Source organism: Silene latifolia, chromosome 11 (genome assembly GCF_048544455.1).
Source record: "Silene latifolia isolate original U9 population chromosome 11, ASM4854445v1, whole genome shotgun sequence".
Lineage (NCBI taxonomy): Eukaryota > Viridiplantae > Streptophyta > Magnoliopsida > Caryophyllales > Caryophyllaceae > Silene > Silene latifolia.
In genome coordinates, this window is record NC_133536.1 from 112034575 (window position 1) to 112051368 (window position 16794).

Consider the following 16794-nt stretch of genomic DNA (forward strand, 5'->3'; position numbering starts at 1 on the left):
TACACTACAAAAGGAAAAACATGTTTTTGGATTTTCAAAATTTTTGAAATTTTTGAGTTAGGAAAGTGTTATAATTCACCATCCCCAAACTTAGAATGGACATTGTCCCCAATGGACAAAACAATAGGGAATTGTGCAAATGCAACGAAATGAATGATGCGTGAATCTACACTAAATGCAAGCTATATGTGAGATATGTACATGTGATAAATATATACAAGTGATGCAAACTATTCTATACTATATGATGCATGCTTCTATTGTTCAGAGAGCTAATTTGAATTAACTCGCATTCCTTATGGTTGAACTTCCCCAAACCAGATAAAACACTATTACTAGTGCAAAAAGAAGGGGAAGTTCATTCACAAGGCATGAAATGCAATGTAAGAATGAAGATTATCATTTTAGATTCTTGTAGTGGGAGCAAAAAGATAAACACCTCAATGTGACCGAGGTGGGAGTCCTTTGAGTGGTGCTAGGACTCCAAACCTAAAACTACCAAGAGCACGAAATGACTCTCAAAGAGGTGCAAGTTAAATATTACACAAGTCATGGAAACATGAGACAAAAACAAAGTAAAAAGAGGGGTAGGAGACTCACAATGGAATAGGTTGGTACTAGTATAAGTGATCAACCCCGCATTGTAGTGCCCTCCTTCATGCTTTGTCAACCATCAATTGTCACTCATCGTGACATCAACATCATCATCTACCTCCATGGAACCGGAGGTTTCACCATCATCTTCTTCACTTGAACTTTGCTCTTCTTCCTCATCATCTTAGCAAGACCCACTACCTTCCCCGCTCTCATCATCAACTTCCTCCTCTCTCCTTATATCCCTTTCTTAATCTTGAGAAGCATTAGGAAAGAACACTTTCCTATCCACCCAATCCGACAAAGAACTCGAAGGATCAAGGAGTCCTTGCCTAGCAAGATGGTAGAGGGGTGGATATTGGGTGTAATATGCATTCACCCGGTCATTGTGAGCTTCTTTATGCATGTGTTGCATTAGTTGGGTCATGCAGCCATTGCCCGCCATAGCACCATTAGCTTTGAACTCTTGGTAGGCAAATGGATAAGGCGGTGTAGCAATGGAGGAGGAGGAGGGTTCTTCTCTTGGTTGTTGTTGTTGTTGTTTGATGATGGTCTCGGCTTGCTCGGAAACGGGGATGAGGTAGTTGGTCCGACGGGAGGAGATGCGACAAATCTTACTCGATAAGACAATGGACTTGTCATCCTTGATGAGCCACTCATAGTTATGGTCCAAGTTATCGTGCTTGACCCATTGAAACTTGTGAATCATGTTTCTCATGTCAAGAAGGTGGCTTCCTTTAACCGATTTATAGGTGTTATTCTTGTTGAAATCCGGGTTAAAATTTCTTGCCAACCTCGTCACCAAGCCTCCATTAACAAGAAAGGCCGCACCATCCTTCCCATTCTCAATATCCAACCATCGTTTTATTAATATTTGAAGAAAATTATAATCGCTCTTGGGTTTCCCACCAACATTCAAGAAAGACTCAAGGTAAACAAAGTCTAATTCCGTCAAGTGATTGCCTTCTTTCCTACTAATCAAAGTGTTTGCCATGAACTTGTGCCAATACCTTATACCCGGATGATGAATGTACAAGGCATGGCATTCTTTGAAAGTAGTAAACTTACGACCGGAGATAGCTAGCCAAATTGGTTCGTTATCAAATTCAATTGGTTTCTTTGTGAACTGGTCATGGTACGTAAGCCCAAATATTTCACCAAATTCACCTTTGAGCATCGTTCTAGTCTTGTTTTCGAGACGAAATTCTACATAATTTCGAGTCTCAATCTTATACCCTCAAGGAGCTAATGAACTCCAAAGTCAAGGAGGGGTATGTCATTTCATTCATTTGAAAGAGGGTTGCTAACCCCATGGACTCGAAAAATGACTTTGTATGTTCAAGGATACCCAATTTTTTCAAAGCATCTTGACATAAGAATTTTATAGCTAGAATCTTTTTCTTGGCAAGGGATTCGAATGCATTCCTATGCTTATCGGATAAGAAAGTTACCTCCGGATAGTTCTTCAATTGTTCCACTTCCGGGATAGAATTAGTAGTTTCCTCAATAGAATTGATGGTTGAAGTAGTAGCTTACTCCCTTTGTACCAAGACTATTGCTTTGGATGCTAGAGCTTGTTGCCTTTTAGACAATGTTGGTGTTTTTGTTGCCTTCATTCCTCCCTTGGTCATTGCCATTGCTTTCCTTCTTATATCAACACACCAAGTAAATGCTTGAATGCTTCTTTCTTCAAGTTTCAATTGAATGCCAAATCAATTTGGGGTTTTTCGAAATTGCACCAGCCAAAGAGAAATTGATTGAATTTTTTGAAGAAATTGTTGTTTCAATGGTCTTATGTTGATGAAGGAGTAATTTGTTTTTGTTTTGAGCAAGTTTGGACTTGATTTGGCTGAATTTGGATGAGAGATTGTTGTTTTTGGATGGGGGTTTGAAGGTTAAAGTGAGGGAAATAATGGTGTTTGTGTTTGAATGAAGTGAGATGAAATGAAGAAGAGGGGTTTTGGTACCGTGTTTTATGATATAACAGGTCGGAACGGGCGACTCATGGGCAAGTCGAGCGGATTTTGAGCAGTGGAAAATCAGTTTTTGGGAGGGCTTTGGAGATGGGCGTCTCAAGAACAGGTCGGGCGGATTTTAAGTTTGCTCGCTCGACTTGAGCTAGAGACGGGCAGATTTGTACTTCAGTGCAAGTTTGACAATAGAGAACCCCTCTAGTCCCCACGACATAAGCTGAGGTCGGGCGTCTTGAGCATAGGCTCGCTCGTCCTGAAGTCGGCTCGGGCAAATTCTTTCATAGAGCAGATTCCACTTTGTAACCCTTTGCCAGTCATCACGAGCTCAGGTCTGCTCGTGGGTCTTCACCCCTTGTCAATTCTTCTTCTTTCAATTCTTCCTGGGTAGCATTACAAAGGCTTGGTTAGCCTCGACATGTGCTTCCCACACTTGATCATCAAACACTACATAATTGAAGCACATTAAAATCCCTACCTCCCATTCTCTCATGTTACACAAATCCGTCAAACAAAGCATGTAAAATGAAATGCAAAAATGAGTATTGTACAAGTTAAATGAAATGCAAGTTAAGGGGTTAGAATATTTACAAATGGTGGTTTAGGGAGGACTCCACCAAACTCTCTTTCTTGTGAGAGGTATCAAGGGGGCAAAGCCAAGGTGTTGTTGATTTTGCTCAACACCTTGTAGAAGTAGTCAAAGGCTTGTTCATTCTCATGGTAAAGGTCTTGCATAGACCCTTGCATATTGTTGTCTTCATTGTGGTAGTCCGAGTCAAAGTGTTGACAAGGATCCATCAAGCCTTGGTCTAGAGTCATAGCATTCCCAATGTAGGGATTAACCAACCCCTCAAATACATCGTCCCATAGACCATAAACTTCATTTTCATTCTCCCCTATATGGGGTGGATCATGAGTTGACGAGACCAACTCTCCTTCCTTGTTATCATGGCCAATGAGGCCTTCATCAAAACTTGTTGTGGGTGAGCTTTGCAAGCTCTCATTCTTGTTGTGAAAAATTCCATGCTCTCCGAATAGAGGCCATTTCAACATCATCAATATCTTCCTTCCAATTGGGCGGTGTGTCTTTGCCCTTCTCTTTAAGATTTCCATCTTTTCCTTGTTCTTTGAATGGAGATTCCAACTTCTTCTTGTCACCCTTCCGAGTATAGTGATCAGCCATAAAACATGGCTCAAACTAATTGGGAGCTCTCATAGTCTTATCAAGGTTGAAGGTGATTGTTTAATCACCTACTTCAAGTGTGAGCTCTTCATGTTTTACATCGATCACCGCTCCAGCGGTGTGTAAGAATGGTCTTCCTAGAATGATTAGAATGTTAGAATCCTCCTCCATATCAACAATGACAATGTCCACCGGTATGAAAAACTTTCCAACTCTCACTGGTACATCTTCGCATACCCCTAGTCGTTTCTTTGTTGAGCGATCCGCCATTTGTAAGGTCATGTTGGTGCACTTGAGCTCTGTCACTCCTAGTCTTTCACATACCGAGTATGGCATGACACTCACACTTGCAACTAGATCACATAGTGCCTTGTTGATTGTGGTATCACCAATGGTACATGGAATGGAGAAGCTTCCCGGATCTTTGAGCTTTGAAGGGGAATTCCCTTGTAGAATTGCACTACTCACCTTAGTAAAGGCAAAGGTCTCAAGTTTTCGGATGGAGTTCTTCTTGGTAAGGATATCTTTCATATACTTTGCATAAGCCGGAACATGATGGATTAACTCTGTGAATGGTATAGAAACTTCTAAGTTCTTCACAATCTCCAAGAACTTTCCAAGTTGCTCCTCAAATTTGGGCTTAGCTTGTCGACTTGGGAATGGAAGTCTAATCACAAAAGGCTCTTTCTCAATTTCTTTAGCCTTCTCTTCATTTCTATTCCTTGATGAGTCATTGGTTGTTATCTCTACCACCTTAGGATTTCTCCTTAGTGGCTCAATCACATCACTTTGCTTGTCATTCTCCTCAATAATTCCTTCTTCAATTTGCATCTTTGGTCCCTCATATCTAGTACCGCTCCTCAAGTGAATAACAGTTATGGTCTCATGTCTTGTGGGAGGATTACCTTGAGGAGGTAATTGTCTCTTTTGTCTTTCGGAGCTAGAAGAGGCCAATTGTCACACCCTCATTTCTAGCAAAAGATAAAGGCGTAAATTCTACGGAAAAACTGACAGGATATGTTTGTAATTGGTTCAACTAGATAAAACCTGTAATTTCAAAACCTTTCCTAAACCATTCACAAACATTTCCAACTTAAGAGTGCCCAAAACCTGCAAAAGCTAATGAACTAATTTACATAACATAACTAAAGATAAGAAAATATAGTGATACAAACCAAAATAAAAGAGGGAGACATATGTCCCTTAAAAATATATACACAACCAACTATTTAAAGGTTTACTACAAAAATAGCCAAACTAGGTCCAAGGTTCTTTTGCTCACTAGCTCGTCTGTGTACCCCGACTAAGCATCATCAACCTGTCAATCGCATTTTATACAAACACGAAAGCCACAATTCAGTGGGGAGTAACTTCGAGTCCTCCCAGCCACGAAATGTCATATTTAATGTAACATGTAGTGTAACATGTAAACAATATGATAAACAATTTAATTATCAAGTATTCTAACCTATGACCCCTAAACTGACCAAATTACTATCATGTGAAACATATAACAAATAGTAATCCAAACTTTATCAATTGTAACCGGCTTACATCTCACCTATTACAATTCATAAAATCACCATACAAGAAAGGGCAATATATCAAAGACAGGCATAAGTTCTTAGCACCGTCAATAGTCACTCTGTAACTCGAGTCTATACCACGGGGTAGGGAAGGTAATCGAACCGGTATCTTGGCTCAGCGGTTCTATCAAAACATGGCCGAGACACAACACAACCCTAGCCTAAAATCTGCGCAGACCTAGACATGCGGATACACACCACCGCACCCAAGACCCACAATTTTTCTAAAACAAAGTGAGTACCCTAAGGAGTCCACCAAAGGGTTGGCTAGTACTTAAGCTGACCACTTACTATCAAAATAAGTAACGAGGTCATGCCCCAACTTGGATATAAACCCACCAAGTCAGGAACACAAAGGCTATTAAGCAGTGAACATATACTCGTCAGAGACTATAAAGACCTATCTATGACAAACACAACAACCTGCAAGAAGTATTCAATACCAATTCTAGCAATATTAACAATATTAAAGGCTTCAGGGAATCTAGGGCCGTTTCTACAATATAAGAAACTATTAAATTCAACCAACTATACATGTGAACTAAAAACTTGATAAATGGCCTAAAACAAGAAAAAGTCCGATTATCCAATTCATATAAAATTTCATCCAACCGAATTTTTACCCGCAACCCTGACCTGCGACAGTGCGGGTTAAATTGCGGCTGACCAATCACTCAATTGACTGACATCGAATCAGTCAAAGGGACTAAGGCTCAGTTTTAGGCACAATCATCAAACCATTGCAATTATTGCTATAAAATTCATTTTGAGCCTATTCATTACAATTTCATTTTATAACCTATACTAACATGTGCAACTACCAATACAAACATAATTTTTACCATTAACATAATTTTTACTACTAATATGATTCAATTCAAAAGTGTACTCATATGTGACTTATACTAACTATAACTATAACATTAATTAACCCGAAATGACCAATATTGCATAAAAAACCGCGAAACAAGCAACGGGCTGACCCGGGCCAGCCGTGGGCCTGCACGAACTGCGGCCTCGCTCTTGGGCTCTGTTTGGCCGCCACCCCCACTCCTCCATTTTTCCGTTTTTGTTCATTTTAACTCCGTTTTAAGCATTACATAATCGTTCCCATTCCATTTCTATACTATTATGAGAATTTAAACTAACAAAAGACATGCATGCAACCCATTTTATCATGTGAAACAAATTACTCAAATAAAAATCACAAAAACATACAAAAAGCAAAGAATGTGATGATTATTCGTCGAGTAACTCGAAATATGTTACCTTAAGCTAGAAAATGAGCAATTAGCACCTTAAATACCAAACTCTAACATGCAACTAGCCACAATCTTCAACAATATACGAGTCCCCAAACTCGTCCTCCAAATCTTCACCTAAATAAACAATAAAAACACAATAATAAGTATAAAAACCGAAATTATGCCAAAATCGTCTTAAACCAACTTAATGAAAACTGAAATTAAAACATACTAGGTTGTAGATCTCGAAGAGAGGATTCCGAAAATATAAATTTTGTGAAATTTGAAGTAGAAATGAGGAAGTTATGATGATTTTAGCTTGAATTTTGTATAAAAATGATGGTTTAAGGTTTGGAAAGCTTTAGAATGTTTAGGGAAGGTGTGTTTGGTAAGAAAAATCAGAAAAAAGGAAGGGGGAAGGGAGGTGCCGCGGAAAAGGAAAGGAAAGGAGGAAGGGAGCGGGTTTTAGTCGGGATTTAACGAGTCGGTTTTGGCTCGTTTGGATAATAATTAGAACCGCTTGTCAATTGCAAATTCCGACAAGACCAAAGTTCTTAAACACGAGATTACAAGAAAATTGAATACTCATACGACCCATTTCCATAATCGTTTGCCCAATTTTCAATAGAGTTGTCATTTTTCTCCGATATGCCCTTATTTCGAAATAAAAGGTTTTTACACGGTTTAAACTATTTTTAAACATTTCGAAACTATCAAAATAAATATTTTACTTCAAAATATAATAAAATTATATTTCTTTGAATTATTATTACTTCAAATACATTAATATCAATTTTACTTGATTAATAAATTACTTTCGAAATATATTAACGGTCCGAAATTACGGGGTGTTACACCAATTGAGACAATTGAGTCTCCAATATTTTGGTGTGAGCAAGGATATTGTTGATGGTGGTTTCTTTGGCTTGGCTATCCCTTTTCATTTGAGAAAAGAAATCTTGTTGGCTCTTTTGCATTTGGAGGACCACTTTTTGAACATTAAAAGCTTGGTCATTGGGTTGATTTTAGTATGGTCTTTGAGTAGGATTTCTCATTGGAGGTGGTGTATATGTGGGTTGAGAGTTTTGGACATTTTGGCTCTTGTATGAGAGATTTGGATGGAATTTGGTATTCTCATTATAGTAGTTGGAATAAGGGGTGCCATTCTTTTATGCTTGGAAAGCATTCACTTGTTCATTTGTTCCCATACATTTGTTTTGATCATGTCCCAAGGTTCCACAACTTTCACATACTCCATTTGGGATTGAGGATGATGCCATCATAGCATTGACATGTTTTTTGGGTGATTTGGAAGCTTCATCAAGCTTAGCCATGGCCTTCTCAAACTTCAAATTTATAGTGTCGATGTGAGCACTTAGTTGAGCACCCAATTGTGTGATGGAATCCACCTCATGCTTTCCTCCTCTAGTGGCCTTTTGGGGGCCTACTATATTTGGAATTATGAACCGCTATCTCTTTGATTTTGGGCCATGTTTGGTTGTCATCATCTTCGGTGAACCTCCCATTGGAGCCCATATTAAGCACATTTCGTGAGTCTTCATATGAGCCATTCCAAAACTGTTGAACGAGAAACCACTCACTAAGTCCATGGTGTGGACAAGAGCGACAAGTATCCTTAAATCTCTCCCATGCTTCATATAATGATTCCTCATCCCTTTGCTGGAACCCGGTGATTTGGGATCTCAACATGTTGGTCTTCTCTGGAGGATAGAACTTCTTGTAGAAGGCAAGTGCTAACTTCTTCCATGAATCAATACCAAGGGTAGCCCATTCTAGGCTCTTTAACCATTGCTTTGCGGCACCGATCAAGGAAAAAAGAAACAACACCCATCGAATTTGATCTTGGGTTACTCTGGTTTCAGAGATAGCATCACAATAGTCACAAAAAGTCTCCATGTGTAGATGATGATCTTCACTAGGCATCCCTCCAAATTGGCTTCTCTCAACTAGTTGTATGAATGCGGATTTGGCAATGAAATTACCGGTAAAGTGAGATGGTGTTGGAATACCATTTGGTAGGTTATCCTCGGTTGGTACGGAATGAGATGAAAATTTAGGCATGGTGGGTTGATTTTGTGGTTGGTTTTGAATTAGGTTTTCCTCTCCTTCTCTTGAAAAAGGGTTGGTAAACACAACACTATCCGATTGGACAACACCGATGTCCACAAGTTCTCCAATAGATAAACTTGTCGAAGTCCCTCTAACGGTTCTTCTAATATTGGTCAAGGTTCTTTCAATCTCGGGATCAATAGGCAAAAGTTTACCTTGTGATCTCCTAGACATGCAAAAAGCAAACAACTAGAAAAAAAATTAAAACTACCTTTGAGGAGTTTGACTTCCCCAAGGTTAAGAAAGACACAACTAAAAACAACAAAAGACAACAATTCAATTAAACACCGTCCCCAACAACAGCGCCATTTTTGGTGCGGTTCGAAACTTTGTCGTCTAAGTTAACCAACCAAGACAATATTTATAACTAAACAAACTACTCTTATTAGAGTGGTAAGTAAAGGTCGGATCCCAAAGGACGGGTATTGAATTAAGTTATCGGTTGTATAAAGCTACGTCTTAGGGTGTCACAAATTGGGTTGAGATTAAGGTATCAAGCTACAATACCTTAACATTGAAATGTAAAGAAATGAAAGTGAAACAACCAAGTAAACTAGGGGTTTATAAACAATAGATTAAGGCACTAGGTTGTCATGGGTTCATAGGGGATTCATGGTGGGGATCATACAAACATGTTTTCATAGTTGCAAGCAAATTATTGTTATAGTGGAATCGAGTTAGTTTATATCTTACGATTCATAGGAAGATTTGGGTCCCAGAGTTGAGTCGCCTAGACTGTACAACACCTACAAGTCGAGTTACTTTCTTCCTATTCACTTCTATGCATGATTAACAAGACTCGAGTTAGTTTATATCTTACAAGTCTTGTTGAATAGATATGAGATGTGCAAAATGCAAGATTTCATAGTCTATCATTTTATCAAGCATAACATGTGGATAGGTTAACACTACAACAAGCAAGCAATCTTATGATAACATATTAGATTAAGTATGAATCTACCCCTATGTTATAGTTCCCCTAATCCGCCATTAACCCTAGTTAGGATACTACTCACTAATGACTATGGTAAACATGCTAATAAAGGTGTCAATCATATTAGCAAAGTTAAATCTGGTAAATGAGTAAATAAATAAGCAAGGGTAAAAAGGATTATACCAAATTGAGGATGATCCAATTAATAATCAAAGAATAATAGAAGAACATTTGATGAATGACGAAGAGTGTTCTAAAGTCTTCAATAAACCCAGATAATCTTCAAATTACCCCACTAAAACTAAGAACACTTGAAGGATTAAAGAGGAATTAAGATTTGATTAATATTGGATTAAGAGATTACAACTTGATTAATAGTAAATAAACTTGATTAATACTAAATTCTAACTTAGTAAACTTGGTTTTTAATCCCCTAACACAATGGGGTATTTATACTAAGTACAATTATTAGGGTAACTAAGGGCTTAAATGAAGATTAAGTCCCGAAGTAGAGTATTAGTGCTTTGCAAGTCCTAGAGAGAGCCGCCGGAATTGTGGATTGAAGCAAACTCGCTCTGCCTAGTGATGCGCTTGACCTGAGGTTGAGACGCTCGGTTTGGGCCTTGAGACGCCCGACTTGGGCACGAGACGCTCAGATTGAGGGCTGATATGCTCTGTAACACCCCCATACTACTCCAAGTGCCTTACCAGGACCACTTAAAGCATGAGAATTCTACCATCCCGGTTACCCGAGGCAATGTATATCAAATAGACCATAATAGAACGTACTTTAATAAATAAGTTTAAGTGATTATATAACAAAGCAACTGTAAAGTGAAATACAACTGTTCTCAAAACTGTAAACCAACTAGAAGGAACTGCCTCATCAGACACAGCGGAAAACTAAAGACTCTGATATGTGATGACTTCATCCCCAGCTAGATCCCGCGCGTATCCAAGATATACCTGCTAAAAAACTGCTCACCACCCCCGAATGGATCACCATAGTTTTTAAAACATTTAAACGGGGGTCAGTACTGATTACATAAAACAAACAGCTGCAACAACAAGATATCACAAAACCAAACAATCTCCAAACTCCATCTCATCTCCACACATCTGACTACACACTAAAGTGTGTAGCCCTGCTAGATTACCCATCGCAATAAGTACTCCTCGCCGTCAGTGGGGGACGGCAGCCGTTCCCACCTAAGCCCCGCTCATCTCCATCGAGTGATAAACCCATGTTCATTAATGTGCACATCCCTTCTATGGCGGGTTACACAGAAGGCGAATCAAGGGCGTGAAGTCACTCCCGCAAGTGACTCCACTCAGCCAGGGACGCACCCCGAAGATCACTGACACGCCTAAAATGTCGCTACTTAAGACGGCCAAATTAACAATTTATAAGTCAAACTTAATACTAATTTAAACTAATTCTAAGACAAGTAAAGTAGTAAGAAGGGGATCGTACCCAAGAGAAGGGGGGTTTTGCAATCGGTTTTCAATTATATTCTAATAACAATTGTAAAGTACCCAACAAACAAGCATATAAATAAAAGGGGGGGGGGGGGGGGTTGTTTTCAAAAGTAACAAAAACAAAACAACATTCAAATAAGAGTGAGCAACAAGTAAGCAAGAAATAAATTTTAAGATGGAAAATTATCAAGTTTAAGGAAGACTTAATCCGACTAAATAAAGTGTGGCACTTTAGTTGATAAAACCACTCAATCAATCCTTCTAATTAATATTATTGCCCTATTAGTGAGATTGAATCTCCAAATTCCCTTAATTAGAAGCCAATCACAAGGAAATCACACTTAATAATTGACCCAACTTATTAATTCCTCTAGTGGAAATCACACACATAGATTAATTAACAAGAAGATGAAGCAATAAGAATCTAATAGGTGCAATTACTCACAATGAAATCACAATTAATGAGCAATCACAACTTAATCTCTCAAATGTTAATTAAACCAAGAAGAAATCACATTCATTATTCTAATAACAAGTTGTTGCAATATGGGATTACAAGGAAATCACACTTAATAAACCCAACAACATATAAATTAAAGAACTTGACAAGTTTATGTAACAAGGAAATCACACTTAATTACCAAAATCAAACAAGGATTCCAAAATTAAGCAATTAAACACAAGAGATTAAGAACAATAATGATAATTAAGGAAAGATTAAGGAGTCTTACAACCAAAGATTATACCTTTGAGTCGGATTAAGAAAAGGAGATTAGTTCTCCATAGTAGATCTAAACCCAATTAAAAGATGAATAATCTCCAAATTACAACTTTGATTTTTTAATAATGCAAAAGATGGTATGAGAGATGTGTGAAAACCTAATGTAATCACCTATTTATAGCCTAAACCTAATTGGGAGCAATGGGCCTCGAATACCAAAGCTAATGCAGTTTGGCGAAAACAGGGCAGCAAGAAAATAGCACCGTGCGCTTTCACCTCCACTTTGTGTTTCATCTATATGAGCTCTAGAACTCAAGATATACCCATTTGAAGTCGATCCTTATGCAAACGAAGCTTCAAATATTCATTTGCTTTTTCCTTTCAATTCTTCATGTCTTAGTTAGTCTTCTTTCTTGCTTGTAAATGTTTTGTACCATGGTAGACTTTAAGACATGCCTTTACTTCCGATCATTTCTCAAAACTCCATTACTAACCCGGCATTAAGAATATGGTAAATGTGATGTAAATCATGTGAAACCACGTCCAAATGCTGCTTTATTATGCATAAAATAAGCTAAATAGATAGTAGAAATACGAGCCTATCAAATACCCCACACTTAAGCCTTTGCTCGTCCCGAGCAAACTATTATAGAACCAATCAATCAACAAAAGGCTCACAAAGTAAGTATGGGTAAGCTCAATCGATTCATCCCTCTTCTCTCACACCTCATCCTACTTATGTCACCCTCATCACATTATCAACATGGTCACTATTTCGTTACAACATCATCATAAAATTAAGTGACCCAAAGCCTCCATAATGAACCTCTTCTCTCACGCGTCCTCCTTGTTTCTCCCCTCATCTAAAATCATCCAAATATCCACCAATTCATTCTCATTTTCACAATCCAACATAACATTCTCCTTATTTCTCCCCCTTATCACTCCATCCATTTGAAACACAAGTTTAACTAGCATCAAACACCTCCAAACTCAATAATTAGACAACCTTAAAATCCTCCAAAAATACTTCAACACAATACATGACAAATCATACAACAACACAATACCATCCAAACAACTCAAACACCAAATGCACCAAGTGCTAGTCATAAGATAGGCCTCCAATTCCCCCTCCTAGCCTTGGGACACTTCTAACCTACCCTTCCAACCTTCTTTGACTCCTCTTATGTCACCAATAACTTGTACGAAGTAGTATAATATGTGACAATAGATCCACATAACAACATAACAACATTTTCATTTTCATTTCTTTTCCTAACTCTCTCATTTTGCCTAAACCGCCCTTTCCGGGTTTTCGGTTTAGCATTTTTCCTCACTCTATCTCTCGCGGCTCGCACTCATTTTTTTCATTTTTCCCGGAGTGCCCTTTCGGGTTTTCACTCCGACCTCGGCCACTTTCCCATTTTTGCCTCGGATGCCTTTTCGGGTTTTCATCCTAGCCGGGTTTTTCTTGTCTTTCTTTTTTTTCTTTTTCTCTTCTTTTTCTTTTTTTTTTCATTTTTTTTTGCAATGCACGGAATGAAATATAATACAAGATATTACAAGATATTACCAACTCATGTCCACCCCACACTTTGTTTTTCACTTTGTCCCCAAAGTGAAGGTGAACGTCACAATCAACCTCAATGAACTGACTTGAGGCACCCTCTTTCTCTTCAAATTAGAACAAGTTCAACTTCGTCTCACAAGCTCACTAACTTATACCACCAACACCCTCGACTCTCGATGATGAGCTCAAGTATTCACACCTTACATCCTCCTCTTCATCTACTTAACTTGGTATTATCATGGTGTATCAAGCACAAATCATGGGCAAAATGATAACTCAATATACTTCACCATTTTTCCAACAAAACTCCTCCATATTTGAACTTTTAATTGCTTCTTTTTCATTGTTTTATTTGGGGGAGTGAAAGTGGGAATTCTTTTGTAGGTGAGTCCACATGATTGAGGTAATGATAGGGAAATAAGGTGTTTAGACAATTAGGCAAAGAAGAGTGGTGATGTATGTAGTGATTGTGTCAAAAAGTGAGATTGGGAATAATGAGGCACAAGGGTAGCTTGAAAAGGCTTGATAAGGAGCATTGGTGGAATTGTCAAGCATGATACTTTTTACTCTAAAGCAAGGACTTATCAAAAGATTTTAATAAATCACGTGCACCATTTCACAAAACACCTTGTGTGCACTACTCAAGAACTTGAGTTTTACACACAAGTAACAACTCATAATCCATTATTAGGAAAAGACAATAATAAAAACATTTTAGAAGGAGTACAGGTTGCCTCCCGTAAAGCGTTTTTGGTTTCCATCGTTTGCTCGACGCCTTTTCAAGCTTCATCTTCTACCAATGGTCAAGAGCGGAGCAACTCAATGCTCTTAGTAACCTATCAAACATGTTAGCCTACAAACAAGAAAAGTGACAATAATAGAAAGTCAAGACATACAAAGCATGAACAATGAAAACATATGCATATGACAAGTGATTCATTGAGCTTTCCTGTTTGAAAAACAAATTAATGTCACGATAAGGCTCCTTAAGAGAGGGTTTGGACTTGGTAAAAACCAAGTAGGAGTGAGGGGACACAAGAGGTTCTTTAAGAACTAGCATGGGTGGTTCTTCTTTGTGTGGCCAAACGTCAACAAGCATCTTGTTCTCTACCCTCTTAACATTCTCCTCAAAGTTTATGGTTACTAACTTCTTAGCCAAATGAGGGTCACAATCAATATCCTCAAGAACCACAACATTCTTGTTTTCTTCCAATTTCTCCATGGGTGGATTTGCCTCCAAATCTTGTAAGGTTGCCTCCAAATCACAAGACAAAACATACCCCAAATCTTCTCCAACCATTCCATTAGTTAAGGCAACATCCAAAATGTCACCTCCACACAATTCATAAGTGGTTTGAATAATAGGTTCAACTATCTCAAGAAAGCATAGAGAAGAAGACTTGTAAAATTGTTCAAATTGAGGAAAATTAAGAGAAGCCATTAAATCAAACAAGAGAGCAATATAAACTACTTGAACTAATCCTAATATTTACACAAACTAGTTACACTACAAAGCACACAACTACTCTAAAAACATAACTAAAAACACTAGCAAAACTGTTACCTTCCCGGGCAACGGCGCCAAAAGTTGACACGCCTAAAATGTCGCTACTTAAGACGGCCAAATTAACAATTTATAAGTCAAACTTAATACTAATTTAAACTAATTCTAAGACAAGTAAAGTAGTAAGAAGGGGATCGTACCCAAGAGAAGGGGAGTTTTGCAATCGGTTTTCAACTATATTCTAAGAACAATTGTAAAGTACTCAACAAACAAGCATATAAATGAAAAGGGGGGGTTTTTGGGTTGGTTTTCAAAAGTAACAAAAACAAAACAACATTCAAATAAGAGTGAGCAACAAGTAAGCAATAAATCAATTTTAAGATGGAAAATTATCAAGTTTAAGGAAGACTTAATCCTACTCAATAAAGTGAGGCACTTTAGTTGATAAAACCACTCAATCAATCCTTCTAATTAATATTATTGCCTATTAGTGAGATTGAATCTCCAAATTCCCTTAATTAGAAGTCAATCACAAGGAAATCACATTTAATAATTGACCCAACTTATTAATTCCTCTCTTGGAAATCACACACATAGATTAATTAACAAGAATATGAAGCAATAGGAATCTAATAGGTGCAATTACTCACAATGAAATCACAATTAATGAGCAATCACAACTTAATCTCTCAAATGTTAATTAAACCAAGAAGAAATAACATTCATTAGTCTAATAACAAGTTGTTGCAATATGGGATTACAAGGAAATCACACTTAATAAACCGAACAACATATAAATTAAGGAACTTGGCAAGATTAAGTAACAAGAAAATAACACATAATTACCAAAATCAAACAAGGATTCCAAAATTAAGCAATTAAACACAGGAGATTAAGAACAATAATGATAATTAAGGAAAGATTAAGGAATCTTACAACCAAAGATTACACCTTTGAGTCGGATTAAGAAAAGGAGATTAGTTCTCCATAGTTGATCTAAACCCAATTAAAAGATGAGTAATCTCCAAATTACAACTTTCATTTTTCAATAATGCATAAGATGGTATGAGAGATGTGTGAAAACCTAATGTAATCACCTATTTGTTGCCTAAGCCTAATTGGGAGTAATGGGCCTTGAATACCAAAGCTAATGCAGTTTGGCAAAAACAGGGCAGCAAGAAAATAGCTCTGTGCGAGTTTTGGGACTGAGAAACCCGCACCGTGCGGTTTTTGGTCTGGACAGCACTTTTTCGAAAGGTCATATCTCCCCCGTTACTTGGCCAAATGAGGCGTGTGACCTATCGTTGGAAAGCTAAAAACATAAGCTTTCACCTCCACTTGGCCTTGCATCTATAGGAGCTCTAGAACTCAAGATATACCCATTTGAAGTCGATCCTTATGCAAACGAATCATCAAATCTTCAATTGCTTCATCCTTTCAATTCTTCATGTCTTAGTTAGTCTTCTTTCTTTCTTGTAAATGTTTTGTACCATGGTAGAATTTAAGACATGCCTTTACTTCCGATCGTTTCTCAAAACTCCATTACTAACCCGGCATTAAGAGTATGGTAAATGTGACGTAAATCATGTGAAACCACGTCCCAATGCCGCTTTATTATGCATAAAATAAGCTAAATAGATAGTAGAAATACGAGCCTATCAATCACAGACAATTATCAACCAATCATCTTATACAAACATCAATTACCAACAACCAATGCCAATACGTTATAAGAATCAATCAACAACGACAACAACAACATCAACACCAACAATGCCATGTAATTAATACTGAGTAGGGAAACCCTACCTGAAAATAGCAATCACCACAGACGATCGAGCAGCTAATCATAATCATTCTTCAATGAAATCACCTC

General features: G+C 37.8%; 1 non-coding gene across 1 annotated transcript; it reads left to right on the top strand.

The window, feature by feature from the left end:
• The first annotated feature begins 8180 nt into the window (after nt 1-8180).
• LOC141615782 (small nucleolar RNA R71) lies at nt 8181-8287 on the top strand. The gene has a single exon (XR_012530183.1). It is a non-coding gene; the product is annotated as a small nucleolar RNA R71 (small nucleolar RNA).
• Nucleotides 8288-16794: the final 8507 nt, after the last annotated feature.